Raw genomic sequence first — 15,529 nt, forward strand, 5'->3', positions numbered from 1 at the left:
ATTGACAGAGAAGTAGCATGACCAGGTAATTAAAACGCTGTGGGCCAGATCCTCAGCTGGTGTAAATCAGGATTCAAAAAAGAGCTAGATAGATTCCTGGAGGTTGGGTCCATCAATGGCTATTGGCCAGGCTGGGTAGGAATGGTGTCCTCGGCATCTGTTTCTCTGGAGGTGGGTGACAGGGGAGGGATCACGTGAGGATTACCTGTGGTGTTCCCTCCCTCTAGGGCATCTGGCATTGGCCACTGTGGGCAGACAGGACACTGAGCTGGATGGACTTTTGGTCTGACCCAGTCTGGCCATTCTGATGTTCCTATGTAAATCAGCACAGCGCCATTTACTTCAGTTGATTACTAGAGCCCTCTGCGGATACAAACGTCTGCCCACAGATGCAGATAGCTGCAGACACACGCGGTATGCACTGATCCGCAGGGCTCTGCTCCCGGGAGATGCTGTGGCCAAAGGAGATGAATGTGGTGCTGCCACTCCTGGTATCCAGGGCCCCGCGCCAGCAGTTCTTCCAAGCTGTGTGGCTGGCCCGTTGTCAGCGGGGTGATACCACCCACACAGGAGATGTGTCTGGGGTGGGGCTGGCCGAGAGGAGCTGCTGGTGCAGTGCACTAGCTCCTGGAAGCAGCAGTCCATGTCTGTCACTGGGTAGACATTCATGTCCTCACAGGGCTCTTTTGGCTATGCATACAGAGCAGGGGGAGGAGATCGGGTTGCGTGAGCTACCATAACTCAAGCAGGCCTAAGTCCTCGCCCCTGCACCCATACCCTTCCATTTTGTGTGTGGCCTTCAGTCAGCCCCTAGGTAAAAACGGGAGGAGGAGAAAGGAGAGCGGCCAGCACAACGGAGAGTGCCACACCCTGCAGATTGCCTTTTCTCCAACAGACAAGTCAGCAGCCAGCACAGAAGGGCTGGACACATCTGCTGGGCACCACCCACATGACAAGCATCTTCAGAGCCCCTGTGAGCAGGGGCCAGTTTTCAAAATAAAATCCTCCACAGTAACACACACAGGGTTGTGAAATACTCTAAGAAAAGTCCCGTGAAAATGCTGGAGTCTCTGCTAGTGACCTCACCTGAAGAAGCTCCTGATCCCAGCGACATGGTTTGTTGGTCTCCAAGGTGCTGCAGGGCCAGTCACTGTTTCTCCGTGACAGGCTCACTCGCTCCCACTCTGCTGCTAGTGACCTGTTACTCAGCAGCTTCCTCGGAGCCATTTGCGTGCGTGCATGGCACAGAACCAGGAAAAAGCAGCCGTCCTTAAAGAAGCTCCTGGGATGCGACATGAAACACTGGGCTGCAGGGCTGCTTGTTACATAAGAACAGCTGTACTGGGTCAGACCAAAGGTCCATCTAGCCCAGTAGCCTGTCTGCCGACAGTGGCCAGCACCAGGTGCCCCAGAGAGGGTGGACCGAAGACAATGATCAAACGATTTGTCTCCTGCCATCCCTCTCCAGCCTCTGACAAACAGAGGCCAGGGACACCATTTTATCCCCTGGCTAATAGCCTTTTATGGACCTAACCTCCATGAAACCTTGTTGGTCAGCGAGCAGCCGCCACCACTCTCTGCACTGGGGTGCTTCCATCTGATTAGAGACACGCTGGTGCCTGGCGCAGGGCGGCGAGTACCAGTTTGCTCTGGAGCACTCCCAGCTGCTGCCAAGCCCAGGCCCAGCCGTGGCTCCCCTGACTAATCCCTGGGGTCAGGCTGCCTGCGCGGGCTTCACTTCATCATCTGCCTGCCCTCCCTCACATGCCGTCCCCATTCCCCACACACTGAAACCCCTCCTTCATGTTACCTGCCCTCCGCATGGACCAAGCCAGCCTCGCTCCTGGGCCACAGACCAACCCCCCTGCCCAGCACAGCCAAGAACCGGACAAACCGTCCCGGGAGCTCCAGGCTGAGTTCCCCGTAGGGCAGCCCCTCGCCAGGCACAGCCACTCTTGTGACAGACTCGAAGGCAGCTCAGTTCCTGGCCTTCGGAGTTTTGTCCCAGTGTTCCAGGGAGGCCAGGCAATGTTGTGATCAGCCTCCTGTGAGAGAGCCAGTTTGAAATGCTGTTACTGAGCATGCCCTGTCCTCTCCCAGTAACACCTCCTGCAGCACGCTCGGATGCCGCAAATGCCCCGGGCCAGGGACTTCTCATGCACCAAGCTTAAAGGCCGTCCAGCAGCAGAAGGAACTTTCCCTTCATGTTTGCCAGCAGCATGACACACACTTCAGTGTCTGTCCCACCCCTTAGCTACCTAATTGCCCAAAATCCCTTTGGCTTGAACCCAGCTGAGTGGCTGTTAGAAACACACTCCTGCGCTCATCATCTCTGTTATCAGCTGTAGCCAGCTGGGGAGGGTGCTCTGCCATGTCACGTTCTGCCCCCATTAAGGATTGCATGCCCCCCGTCACTACAGGCTCATCCAAGCCATCCCACAGCACTTCCCTGGTCTCTGCGCGCCCTTCATGGGGCAAAGTTATTCAGAAATGCTGCTGACTTCTGCTCCCCAAGGAGACAGTTCAGCTGCAGTTTGATTTCTCCTTTGTGGGACTGCAGAGAATCCAGGGAGCTTCTGAGTTGGAAGGTTCCTGGAGAATTGGGCAGATTCCTGGAGAGTTTTGCACCCGCCGCAGTAAGTTAGTCCCAATGGAGAAAACCCTCTAGAAGAACAAGGCCAGACGATCCCAACTTATCCTGACAGGCTCAAGCAGAGCACCAGGCACGGCAATACTCCCAGCCACTCTGTGGCACAATGCTTGTCAGTCTTGCCAGAGGCCTCCGGAGATGCTTGAGGCACGTCTGCTGTTGGAAGCAGCACAGCTAAGTGATCAACTGAAATACTGAACGAGTTTCCTAGCCATTGCTTGGAGAATGAAGCTATACTTGTCCCTCCCGTAACATAAGAACTAGGAGGCACCACATGAAATGAATAAGCAGCAGGCTTAAAACAAACAAAAGGATGTTTTTCTTCACACAGCGCTGTGTCAACCTGTGGAACTCCTTGCCAGAGGAGGTTGTGAAGACAAGGACTTTAACAGGGTTCATAGAAGAACTAGATCAATTCATGGAGGTTAGGTCCATCAATGGCTATTAGCCAGGATGGGCAGGAATGGTGTCCCTACCTCTGTCTGTCAGGGACAGGGAATGGATCATGTGAGGATTACGTGTTGGGTTCCCTCCCTCTAGGGCATCTGGCATTGGCTGCTGTTGGCAGCCAGGACACTGGGCGAGATGAACCTTTGGTCTGACCCAGTCTGGCCATTCTCCTGTTGCCAGGTAATGTTCACAAGCTAAGCACTGCCTTGCTGCTGGCCACAATTCCTAGCACGTCCTCACAGCACCACTCTCTCTTTTGCCAAGTCCCCAGGCTAGATCACTTTGCCCACTGCTGCTCCCTTGGACTGATCCCACATCCCTGAACCGTGGGCCCCCAGCCCCTCCTCATTCCAGTCTTTCCTGAGACTCACTTCCTCCATGAGGCCACAAACTAACCCATCTCCAGCAGCTTTGCCACATCAGTAGCATGGGAGGCAAGTTTCTCAATACGTACGGCCAGAAAAGTCTAATGCAGCCAGCCTAGGAGGGCGGTTACTGAGTTCAGCAGAGTCGCGTTCTCAGCGTACACACAGAAAAGTTAGGTGAAACAAATACGCCTGCTGGAAGGTTGCAACACAACGCTGCTTTATTTCTCTGTGTGCAGAATGCTAACACTCAAGAACCCAAACGGACACCCGCAAAGCGGGCTGCTCCCTGAAGCAGAGGCACAGATCTCTACTGACTCTAGAGCAGGGCCAGGGCTGCTGACCCACAGAACAATCAGTCAGGGGGGGCCACACACAAGTGAGAAGCCCCGACTGAGGAAGAGCAAGACACGTCTCACGTTCCCCTTGAACGCCAGAGCCAAGCTGGGGGAGGAGGGGCGCAGGCATGTAGGTTTTGTGTGCCCCAGCCCTGCGGTTGGGTGGCTAGAGCCCCAGTGCCAACCCTCGGGAGCTAGGTCCAGGCAAGCTTGCGGGGGGAGGAGGGAGGCTCATCCGGCCTCCGGGCTAGAGGGTTCCCCACCCCTGCTCTAGGCAGTCTGCTGACTGTGTTTGATCACTGATGTTCCTATACAGCCCCCAGCCTACAAGCAGGACCTGGAAAACGCCTTACGAAAAAGTGCTGGTCTACAATTCCAGCCTTCTTCTTGTTTCTGTGTTGCAGTGGCACCATAGTCATTTCAGTCTGGTACCAGCTGCCAACAAGATGACATGGTGCAATCATGTCCGGCATGCAGAAGGCGGTACACGTTTAGAGAGATATAGAACTGAGGTTGACGCAAGCACAGCAGGAGGGTGCCCATGAATGAGGCTGAAAGATGCAATTTGAGGAATATTTAGGACCCTCCCTCACTGACGCTTGCAGAAAGATGATGACTTGTAAGGAACCGTTCAAGACAAAAGTCCATTCTACAAGCCACCATGGTTACTCAAAGTCATGAGTGCTGCTGCTGCTCCTCCAATTCCACCCCCACCCAGTAGCAGCGTGACATGTAAGGCCCTGTGATGTTAAACATGACAGCAGAAGGGCAGCACTGCCAACACCAGTCTCTAAAAAAAATCACAAGTTAGACCTAAAGAAATGATGGGATTGGCTTTAAACTGCTGCTCTTTGAAAACAACCCACCTGGCGTTCTAGCCATTTGCCTTCTGGCTTTTGAACCTTGAGGGATCACATTTGTAAGCTTTTCTCCATAGCTGGGAGGGAGCGTTTTATTAAAAAAAGAGGGCTAAGATTCTGTTGTGTCACCATCACGGCCTGGGGCTTGAAGGGAAACACTATTGTGAAACTCCCTGTGAAACCACAAGAGTTCCCAGCACCAGACAAGGGGGGGATGAAACTCTGGTGAAACTGGGGAAAGGAGGCGGGAGAGGGGAGAAGAGAGGGTGGGAGAGGGGAGGGGGAAACCTGGGAGGAGGGAGCTGGAAGGGGGAAGCAAGGGGAAGAAGGGGGAGGGGAAGCTCAGGGTTGGGGGTCTCGCCGGACCAACTTGATTGTCATGCAAACCTGCTCCTGGGTTCGCATGTGGCCTTTGGTAGCCAGGCTGGCAGCTATCCTGCCATAGACGGCCACATTCCTCCATCTAGTGTGGAGATCATGGACGTTGGGGGCACCCCCCCAAACCTGAATAAGGTTCATGATCTCTGCCCTGGACCAGGCAGACACCCACCTTCTCTGGGCCCTGGCAGGCTCCTGGGAGCTGGCAGACTGCTCCTGGGGAGTGGTGAAGGGCTGACTGCCAGTGGCTTGCTGGTTCATGTTTTGGGGCCACTGGGTCGGGGGCAGTGACTGCTGGCTTGGAGCTGGCACAGGCACTGTGGCCACAGTCAACCCCTTTAAGGGCTCTGGGGAGTGGAGGAGGGAGAGGAGTCTTCTTGATTGAGGCTGGAGTGGCCACCAGGGCACCATGGGAAGGCTGGAAGCCCCCATTTCAACATAATTGTCTACACTGCACTTATTTCGAAATAGCTATTTCAAATTTGGTGTTATTCCTCGTGGAATGAGGTTTACCAAATTCGAAATAAGTGCTCCGCTATTTCAAATTATTTCGAAATAGCGGTTTGGCTGTGTAGAGGCTAGTAAAGTTATTTCGAAATAAGGGTATGGCTCCACAGCCAAACCGCTAACACGGCCAGTGTCAGTAACATCAGCATAGGTGGAGCAGTGCTCTCATGGGACCAGCTTGCCTGCTGCCATGGGGGGGGGGGAGCAGGAGAGGTGGAAGCAACAGCAGGGGGCTGGCAGAGGACACCCAGAGTCTTTCACTGCTCTGCGCCTGATGCAAATCAGCAACGCACCCATTGCACTGCCAAGGCATGGGCCTGGCATTTGGTGCAGATTCTAGCCTGTAGCTTCAATGGCAGATGTGAAATCCTTTCATTTCCTGTCCCCTGGATGGGGCGGGATCGCGTTTACAGGGACGTTTGCTATTGATTCCTGTTAGGTGTTAGACCAGTGGTCTCCAACCTTTTTACACCCAAGATCACTTTTTGAGTCTCAGAACAGGCGAAGATCTACTGCCCCGCCCCTTCCTTGAAGCCCCGCCTAGATTACATGAGGAAATCTAATGTAAATGTACTGTGCAGGTGCGCAGTTCAGAGAGGGCACAAGAGCTACTCTTAGAGCCCCTGAGAGCTACTGGTAGATCGCGATCTACTGGTTGGTGACCCCGGTGTTAGACGGTCACTACGTACTAAAGATGACAGGCTATAGCTTTGTGGTTCTGCAGAGTATTAGCCACGTCTCATGAAAACTTAGTTTATGAAGAAACACATCTAAAAAAAGAAGATGAACAGAAAATTAAAGCCACTGAGTGAGAGGAAACTCCATATAGTAACTTCTTTCAGAGTTAATCTACAACCCTGTGAATAAAACTGCAAACAGTTAATAAATGAGATGAATAAACTCCAGAAATAATATTTTATCTTAGGATTAATTCATCTAGAGGATACCTAGTGAACTTGTAGGATGTGTGGCGGGGGGAGGGAGGAGAAAGAAAAGAAAATACTAAATTACCTTTCAGGTCTTTAAATTATTTCTGCAGATCCTATTACAGGAGAGAAAGGAAAAATGGCTGCCGAACAAATCTTATGAATTCCTTCATCCGGCTGTTCACCAGTCCCTTAGGAGAGGCAAGAGCGTGCACTTGTGTGCCGTGGAGGCAATAAAAGATGCGTTTGTGTCCCATTCATCACGGTGTCATTTTCAGATGCATGCAGATATTGCTTGCAGCGCTGGGGACAGGTGCAAATTAACACATACTCCCCGACTCTCCAGCCTTTCCCACCCCTAGTTCATTCTCCAGCCTCTTCCCACCCTTTTTACTAGGAAACCTCACCGGCTCTCGCTTCTTGCCTTGCTTTTCAGCCCCTTTCCCACCCAGACACGATGGGGCCTTGTTGGCTTGTGCGTGCGGGAGCCACGTGAATGAGAGAAGAGAAACGGACATCCTGCCCCCGAACAAAGACGAGGCACAAGGCCAGATCTCTGTGTAACACACTCGAGCAGGCAGCGCAGCAGCTGTGCCCAGGAAAGGTGCCAGGCTGGACTAGCAAGGTGAGGTGGGGCAGGGACCAGCTCTGTGAAGGAACAGCACAGGGAATTGCAAGGGATGGCCGGGTGCCCAGGCTGAGCTGAACAGGAGCCACAGGTCAGAGCTGTGGGTCTGACAAAGCTTCAGCCACATGCACATGGGGGTGATGCAGTGAGAATCCCACACCAGACGGGCACAACTGCGCCAAGGCCAACAAGAGAGATTAGCTTTGAGTTCACTCTACCCAGAGACAGGAGGCTTCTTCCAAGAACTTGCGGGGAGGAAAAGACTTATTCCTGCCTGTTGGCCGGGGGTTATGAACCGTATGTCACATCATTCATGCTGAGATGATAATGAACGCGCGTCTAAGGAATGCCTTCTGCCCGGTCATTCAGTGAACATGCGCAATAAACATTATCAAGCAGGTCACTAGGAGCGGCTAACGCGAGGGATACATCTGCCCACGCAGCTTTGGGCTCACAGCTTCAGTCTTTTGATGCAAGTTGCCTGACTTGATTTCAAAGACCCACTTTAAAAACAATAGTACGTTGTCAGGAATCAGCTCTTCACCCGTGCTCAAAGGCTCTTGGATCTCAGATTCACAGCTCACACAGAAGGACTGCAGGTACTCCTCGGCAACAGAACCTGAGCTTTCTAGAAAAATTGTGTAGCAACCCTCCCGCCTGCAAATACTGCCTTGAAGCAGTGAGCAGAGTATAAGCTACACCATGATGGATTGCCTCCAGCAACAATCAGCATGAAACAGGAGGTCCAAGAGACCCATAATCATCTCACCTGGTCTGTTAGCTCTGAAGCCTAAAGATGACAAGGTAAATATCTAGATGATTTCACTGCTACAGGTTTAAAGAAATATCCAGAAAATGTTTATTCCATGCCCCAAAGTGTCCTGAACAAGTTCTCAGGCACCAAAAAGCCCCAATGCCCCAAGCCAGTTGCCTCCAAGAAGCCATTGTGTCTGACAACACTGAAAGCGTCTGAAAAACTAAACTTATAGGGGATGTGCAAAATAATTGAATTTAATATCAAAATAAATTAACAGAGGATTACTGCACCGATCAATTTAGTCTCTGCATTTCCAGTCTGCCTGGGATTCCACAGACACTTCCAAGGTGTCAGCAGCTTTGATGGTAAATTTTCTACATGGGTAACTCATGGGATCTGGGAATTATTTTTCAGTGCAGGATGCTCCTGTGAGCTCTTAGGGTCCCACCAGTTTAACTGTGTCAAGTGTAGTAAACTAAGTGATCCACCTCCACCTGCAAAACACACACGTGCACTGCGTACAGTCTCTCTCCCTCCCTCCCCCCCTCTCTGTGCTCTGGAAGTAACTACAGCTGATCCTGTTAGATTAAGACAAATTAAGACTCTAATTCGTAGGTTTGCTGTTGGGTCCTACGGGTCAAAGGTCGATATGGTGTATTGTGGCATGGCTATAGGTTTACCCAGGGCCCAATATTTTATCACAATAAGGCAAATGGGGATGAGACGCCCAGCGGTAGCCCATAAATCTATTTGCAGTGAACTGTCAATGTCCCATATACCAGGGTAATTTGTTAATTCAGAGCTGGGTGTCTTTTTTCACTAGACCTTGTAAACTCCTTTCTGAAACATCAATAAACCATCTACTTTGACTTGTTAATCAAATGACTTTATTCAGTCCAAAGCAATTTTTTCCTAATAAAAACAGAGTATTTATCTCCATGGCTATAAAAGAGGATTGTTTTCAACTGTTCACTTATAGTTAAGAAGCACATTTAGTTTGGATTGATTTCCAATGCTTCGGTCATATCTTGTCACTTTCCATTTCTTACACTCAGCATCTCGGTTTAGCTACTTAGCACGGGAAAAAAACAACAAAACTTGGTGCTGGGGGGCGGCGGCATGGGGAGAGACAGGCAGCCAGGCGCAGAATTCAGGGAAATTAAAACTAACAGACATGGCCACCATCCTCTAGAACAACCCTTCCAGACCATCCTGTCAGCTGAGCGCTTGGGCGGCCACCCAGCTGATGAGCACAGCACCCACCGCCAGCAGCCTGCGTTTCTACAGGTGGTGCACATCCGCACATGCCTCACTGCAGGTAACAAAATGTATTCCGCACAAGGGTGGAAAAACTGAGAGGGAACACAGGCCCCCTCACCAGTGTTTGTTTTAATGCCACGCCCAGGCACATTGCCCAGTCTCCAGCTGCAGCTTTACGTTTCTCTTTTGGCCAGTGAGGTGGCCTCCTGCATCACGCAGCAAACGACAGGTTGCTCAGTGGAAACATGCTCACTTTGTGCACCAGCCCCAGTGAGGTGGGATCAGCGCGTCAGAACCTCGCCCAGGCTCCACAGCGGAACCGTGAAACACCCGCCCCCTGCGGCAGCCTCCATGAGAGGCAAGGGGCCTCCTCCACCCTGGGAACGTGCCTGCAGCAGGACTGACCACGTGCCTGGTGAACTGACGCTCAGCCTCTGCCCGGCTCCCTTCTCCTGCCCAATGGTTAGGCAGAGCAGTGGGGGGGGGGGGGGGGAGTTATCACTTGGCTCCATCCGCTACAAGCGCCAGAGGAGGAGCCAGGCCTGGGGGGGGGCAGTCCCAGAGCCAGAGCGGCTCCCTGGAGCACGTGCAGAGCAGCCGCCTTCGCCCTCCCAGCAGACGGACAAGAGGGAACGTCGCAGGCCCCTCCCCAGCGGGCTCAGGCCTGACTCTGTTGCTTGGAGTATCCAGCTGTACTGAACTGGCTGGTTGGGTCCCCTCCCCGCCCCCAGCCATACAGGCCCCGTGGGGCAGAGCGGCAGGGCAGGGGCACACACCCACCATTGCCTGGGACCCTGCAGCCTGGGAAAGGAAGGGCCCCTGTCAGTCCGAGCTGCCCTCCGACAAGGTGAGGCAGCAGCCGGTGGATACTCTTCCTTGTAGCAGCCAAGGGCACACGCCCGGAGGAACAGGGGAGAGTAGGGGGCTGTTAGTCACTGGTTTCAGTGGCCCTTCCCCTCCCATCCGCCCAAGACCAAGCTCTGCTGAACCCTCCTGGAGTGTGTGCTGTGATTGGCAGGTGCTGTGATTGGCAGGTGGAAAGTGTTGGCTTCTATTTAAAGTTTGAATTCTAGAAGCCTCTGCTGATTAGCTGAGCCTTGGTAGGGGGAGGGACTTTCAGGCACTCGGCAAGCGACCAAGGAGCTTGTGAACAGGTGAGTGCGAACAGGGAGTTTAGAGAGGGAGTTGGGAAGGGCGGGAGGTTCTCTCGCCTTTCTTTTAAATCCCTTCTCCAGGACAGCAGTGATGGATGGTGATGGGTCTGCTGCTGTTACCTGCACAGCATTGGCCATGTTTGTCTTCCTCCCGGAAGAAAGAACAGATTTCATCTGCACCAAGTGCAAGTTGGTCGCCATTTTGGAAGAAAAAATTAGCGGACTGGAGGCCCAAGTGTCGACCCTGCGCTCGATCAGAGAGGATGAAGACTTCCTCGATAGAAGGCAGAGTTTAATCCTTCAAGCACGGCAGGCAGAAGCGCCAGAGAGGGCAGTACGTGACCACAAAGAGAACTGGCAGCATGTAACTTCTAGAAGGGGAAAAAGGCCACCATGAGAATCCCCCGATGCTATAGAGGTAAGTAATCACTTTCAGGCTCTCTCCACAGGCTCTGTAGTGCTGAAAGCTCTGGAAGGGACCTCACAAGGAAGAAACCAGAAGGGAACACCATCTACTGGAAGGCATGAGATGCATAGTCCTACGGATGGGGGTTCCACGGCCACCACCCCCAAAAGGAAACGACGGGTGGTGGTGGTCAGGGACTCCCTCCTAAGAGGGACTGAGCCATCCATCTGCCGTCCGGACCTGGAATCTAGAGTGGCATGCTGCTTACCGGGAGCTTGCATTCAGGATGTGACTGAGAGGCTTACCAAACTGATCAAACCTTCGGATTGCTACCCCTTCCTGCTTCTCCACATGGGAACTAACGATACGGCCAAGAATGACCTTGAGCGGGTTACTGCGGATTATGTAGCGCTGGGAAGAAGGATCCAAGAATTCGGAGCGCAAGTGGTGTTCTCGTCCATCCTCCCTGTTGAAGGGAAAGGACTGGGCAGGGATCGTCGAATTGAGGACGTAAATGCGTGGTTGCGTAGGTGGTGTCGCAGAGAAGGCTTTGGTTTCTTCGACCATGGGACTCTGTTCCGGGCGCAAGGATTGTTCGGAAGAGATGGGATCCACCTAACCAAGAGAGGAAGGAGCATCTTTGCAGGCAGGCTTGCAAACCTAGTGAGGAGGGCTTTAAACTAGGTTCGTCGGGGGACAATGACCAAAACCCTGAGGAGAGTGGGAAAGTCGGATACCGGGAAGAATGCAGAGAGGAACGAGCAAGAAAGGAGGACCCCTGATTCGAATGGAGAAAATAGGGCAATCAGCTGGTTATCTGAGGTGTTTGTACACTAATGCGAGAAGCCTGGGCAACAAACAGGAAGAACTGGAGGCCCTGGCCCAGTCCAAGAAATATGATTTAATTGTGATAACAGAGACTTAGTGGGATGACTCGCATGACTGGAGCGCTGTCATGGAAGGGTATAGACTGTTCAGGAAGAACAGGCAGGGGAGAAAAGGAGGAGGAGTTGCACTATATGTAAGAGAGCACTATAATTACTCTGAACTCCAGTATAAAGAGGGAGAAAAGCCTGTTGAGAGTCTATGGGTTAAGTTTAAAGGAGCAAACAACAGCAGTGATGTTGTGGTTGGTGTTTGCTACAGGCCACCAAATCAGGTGGATGAGGTAGATGAGGCTTTCTTCGGACAATTAAGAGAAGCTTCCAGATCGCAGGCCCTGGTTCTCATGAGGGACTTTAATCACCCTGACATCTGTTGGGAAACAAATAGGGCAGTACATAAGCAATCCAGGAAGTTTTTGGAGAATGTTGGGGATAACTTCTTGACAAGTGCTTAAGGATCCGACCAGGAGCCGTGCGCAGCTTGACCTTCTGCTCACAAACATGAAGGAACTAATAGAGGAAGTGGATGTGGGTGACAACCTGGGAAGCAGTGATCATGAGATGGTAGATTTTAGGATCCTGACCAAAGGAAGAAAAGAGAGTAGTAAAATACACACCTTGGACTTCAAAAAAGCAGATTTTGACTCCCTCCGAGATCTGATGGGCAGAATCCCCTGGGATGCTAACATGAAGGGGAAAGGAGTCCAGGACAGCTGGCAGTATTTTAAAGAAGCCTTATTGAAGGCACAGAAAGAAACCATCCCGACGCGTAGCAAGAGAGGCAAACATGGTAGGAGACCGGACTGGCTTACAGGGGAAATCCTTGGTGACCTTAAGCACAAAAAGGAAGCTTACAAAAAGTGGAAACTTGGACAAATGACCAGGGAGGAGTTTAAACGTATAGCTCGAGAATGCCGGGGGGTTATCAGGAAGGTGAAAGCGCAATTGGAATTGCGACTGGCTAAGGATGTGAAGGATAACAAGAAAGGTTTCTACAGGCATGTTAACAAGAAGAAGGTGATCAGAGAGGGTGTGCGGCCCCTACTGGATGAAGGAGGTAACCTAGTGACAGATGATGTGAGGAAAGCTGAAGAACTCAATGCTTTCTTTGCCTCTGTATTCACGGACAAGGTTGGCTCCTGGACTTCTGTGCTAAGTGACGCAAGATGGGAAGAAGATGGACAGCCTGTGGTGGGTAAAGAACAGGTTAGGAACTATTTAGAAAAGCTAAACGTACACAAATCCATGGGTCTGGACTTGTGCATCTGAGGGTACTGAGGGAGTTGGCAAATGTCATTGCGGAGCCTTTGGCCATTATCTTTGAAAAGTCGTGGAGATCGGGAGAAATCCCAGATGATTGGAAAAAGGCAAATGTAGTGCCCATCTTCATAAAAGGGAAGAAGGACGATCCAGGGAACTATAGGCCGGTCAGTCTTACCTCGGTTCCTGGAAAAATCATGGAAGGGATCCTTAAGGAATCCATTTTGAGGCACTTGGAAGAGAGGAAAGGGATCGGGAATAGTCAGCATAGATTCACAAAGGGCAAGTCGTGCCTGACCAATCTGATTAGCTTCTATGATGAAGTAACTGGCTCTGTGGACATGGGGAAGTCAGTGGATGTTATATACCTTGACTTTAGCAAGGCTTTTGATACGGTCTCCCACAATATTCTTGCCAGCAAGTTAAGGGAATGTGGATTGGATAAATGGACGGTAAGATGGATGGAAAGATGGCTAGAAGGCCGGGCCCAGCAGGTAGTGATCAATGGCTCGATGTCAGGATGGCGGTTGGTTTCTAGCGGAGTGCCCCAAGGTTCGGTTCTAGGACCGGTTTTGTTCAACATCTTTATTAATGACCGGGATGAGGGGATGGGTTGCACCCTCAGCAAGTTTGCAGATGACACTAAGCTGGGGGGAGAGATAGGGTCCAGAGTGACTTAGACAAACTGAAGGATTGGGCCACAAGAAATCTGATGAGGTTCAACAAGGACAAGTGTAGAGTCCTGCACTTGGGACGGAAGAATCCCAAGTATTGTTACAAGCTGGGGACCAACCAATTAAGTAGTAGTTCTGCAGAAAAGGACCTGGGGGTTACAGCGCCCTGCCAGGAGCGTTTACAATCAAGGGCAAAGCCTGGGGTGGATTTTGTGACGTGGGCCCAAACAGGCCTGGCACACATCACGCCGTCCCGTTTGCTACAGGCAGCCTGAGGCAGCCAGCCCCTTCCAGCACAGTCGGCATGACGCCGCTTTCCTGAACGATTCCTTGATTAAATCAAGTTCTGACCTTTGTGGTGTTTACAGAGGCAGAGTCGCCCCGGCGCTGGCCACAGAAGCAAAACCTCCCTCCCCCTGCTCTGCCGCACAACCGCGTCCCCACCCTGTATCAGGAGGGTAGCCTGCCGCCCGAGGGCCACATGGCCCATCAGTGTTCTCTGTGTGGCCTGCAAGACATTTTGGTTCCTGTTGCCCTGCGCAGGGCTGCCAGATCCCGCTGCCTTCCGTCCATGAGAGTTTTTTGCACCAGTATTATCAAAGTGACATGCACGGGAAGCCAGGACACGGGAAGTGAGGGGCGTGCCAATTGCACACAGCATTGGCCTGTGTGCTCCCACCGCAGCCAATCACAGTGCTGCTATGGTTCGCTTGGCACACCCTGCACAGTGTAAGTGTACACGCACAGTTAGCAACACTTGCCTATCCTGGGAGACATCAGGTTACGAGCTTGCAGCCCACTGAGATGAAGAAGGGCCAGTCATATGGCCTCTTCACCAGCCTCGGTTGCCCAGCGCCGGTTTACTAACTGACAAACACACTCTGAAATGCAACAGTGAAACAACTATCAGTACAACGGCCAAATACCATATTGTGCACAACTCCCCCCCCCCCCCCCCCCCCGCCGCCCCAAACATCCAAAACCAACATTCCAAGTTCTCCAGGAGTCTCACACCAATTTTATGCACATTAAACTCACTGAATCTGGAGTTGGGGCTGAAAGTAAAAGAAATCCAAACATGTTAAGGCCTGGAAATACAAAAGGAAGGTACTGACAAACCATAGCTCTGCCCTGTAGTAACACCATGGTTAGTGCATAGACCACACATTAATTACACTGATTGGAAAAAACCAACTTTCCCCACTTTTTGCACTCCCCCACCCCCCTGACAGCTGTGTCATGTCCTAACATGGCCTGCTAACGGGGGGCCAGTGATGGGCTCAGTTTCAGATGGCAGACCGTTTTAAAGAGAGCAGCTGTACGCAGCACACTCTGAAGGGTGGGGGTGGGGACCCTCAAGCCGTTGGCTGCGTGTGATTGGTCAGGGTTAGCTGTGTGTGGGTGGCCACACGGTTCGTTTACCTGAGCGCCCTCAGGCATGGAGCCCCACAACTCTCATTGGCCACCATTTGCCGTTCCTGGCCAATGGGAGCTGCGGGAAGCAATTCAGGTCAATGCCTGTTGTAAACCAAGCGCGTAGCAGCCTGAGAGCAGCTAGCCCTGATGAACCACGTGCAGCCCACGGGCCCAAGGTCCCCACCTCCGCTGGGAGAACATTCGCCATCAGACGCTTTCCACTCAGAACGAGGACAACTCAATAGTAACCTCCCCCAAAAGAATCATGACCTGGATGGTTAAAGGGCCGGACCCCAGGTGCTACATTTCCAGAAGGGCCCATTTTAAAATTAATTGGAACTCAAATGAATTGGCCAATTTACCCAAATTCTCAGGCAAATAATTCTGTGCTCCAAGCAAATGCTGTAAGTTTGAGGGAGGGTAACTCGGTATTCTGCTCAAGTAACACAGTGGCTGAGTCCCCCTTTGCCAGGACAAAATGCAACCCAGCCTCAACTACTGAGCTGCAAAACCTTAAAAACCAACCAATGGTCCTGCAGCATCTCAGAGACTAACAAAGCATGTCGATGGGATCACGAGCTTTCGTGGGCACAGCCCACTTCTCCAGGTTCCAAAT

This window comes from Pelodiscus sinensis, chromosome 12, assembly GCF_049634645.1.
Source record: "Pelodiscus sinensis isolate JC-2024 chromosome 12, ASM4963464v1, whole genome shotgun sequence".
NCBI lineage: Eukaryota > Metazoa > Chordata > Testudines > Trionychidae > Pelodiscus > Pelodiscus sinensis.